General features: G+C 54.6%; 1 pseudogene; it reads right to left on the bottom strand.

Annotated features, from left to right (window-relative positions):
- Positions 1 to 1,319, bottom strand: part of LOC103588396 — a 50,220-nt pseudogene that overhangs the window by 23,841 nt on the left and 25,060 nt on the right.

Raw genomic sequence — 1,319 nt, 5'->3', positions numbered from 1 at the left:
CCGGTCACGAAAAAAGACAAAAAGGAAAAAAAAAAAGAAGCATCTGTTGGTAAAAGCCCAGAGGCCACTCCCTATCGGGACCACACCTGAGGTCCCATCCATTACAAAGAAAGAAAGGGTTCCAGCAGCACCCCCCCACTCCTATCTGTTGGTATCTTTTCCTGTTTCCAGTGACATTCGGGACCACGCCCCCCACAGACACAGAGACTCTGGCCTGGCCCTTGAATTCCTAGAATCTGGTTGGCTCAGTCTTGGGGAGCCAGATGAGCTAGTGTGGACCAGTAGGGGAGAGGACACCCTCAAGGAGAAGGGCATTGGCCCACCTGCTGTGATGTGGGGCAATGAGGGGGTGGTTTCTTAAGACCCAGAACCCAAAGATAGCATGCTGGGACTCTCAGGGTGGGGACAGCCTGATCCCTCTTGCTTGAGGTCCCTTGTGGTCTTTGCACTAATGAGCTTCCCCGGAACAGTGGGTACTGGCGAACCATTCCCCCGCTTTTCCACCATCTCCCAAATCTCAATTTATGTCATTCTGCTGATGTCTGCTGATGTCACTGAATGGGTGTAAATACTCTCATTATGGCTGACTGCAAGCTACCATCATGGTACCACTGAACGTGGAGTTGGGAAAAGATGCTCATAGTCGGCTCTTGGGGGCCTGGTGGGCCACTCGCCACTGCCCATGACCTGCTGAAGGTAGGAGGGGACAAGCTGGGGGGAGGAATGAGGGGAAGGCTCTGTCGTTCATTAGCAGAGGAGACAGTGCTCCAGCTCAGAGACATTTCTTGGTAGAGTGACCCTCATTTAAGCTGGACCTGAGGAAATTGCTTAAAGAGAAAGNAAAATGGACACACTGAACCCATCAGAATGGTTATTTGCAGTGGAGGAAATGGGACCAGGCAGACAATCAGACAGATGGACAGACAGACAGACAGGAGTGGGGCTTTGCATATGGATGAGATGCTGTGGGCCATGGGCCTGAACAGGAGGAGAGGTGCACTCTGCCCTCTCACCTGAGGCCCTGCCCCTCCCAGGTGTGTTCACCTGTTACTCCTGGTCCAGTGCTCCCCTGCAAAGGCCCCCTGGTGGTATGGCTCACACACCCACACTATACTGCACTGCACAGCTCCCTCAGAAATAAGCATCTCGGGCCGGCCCGGTGGTGCACTCGGTAGAGTGCGGCGCTTGGAAGCGCTGTGGCGCTCCCGCCGAGGGTTCGGATCCCATGTAGAGACCGGCCGCTCACTGGTTGAGCGCCGTGCGGGCGCGACACCGAGGGTTGCAATCCTGTTACCGGTCACGAAAAAAGACAAAAAGGA

The sequence above is a fragment of the Galeopterus variegatus genome, unplaced genomic scaffold (assembly GCF_000696425.1).
Source record: "Galeopterus variegatus unplaced genomic scaffold, G_variegatus-3.0.2 Scaffold566, whole genome shotgun sequence".
In the NCBI taxonomy this organism is placed as follows: Eukaryota; Metazoa; Chordata; class Mammalia; order Dermoptera; family Cynocephalidae; genus Galeopterus; species Galeopterus variegatus.
This window is presented reverse-complemented; position numbering and strand designations above follow the sequence as displayed.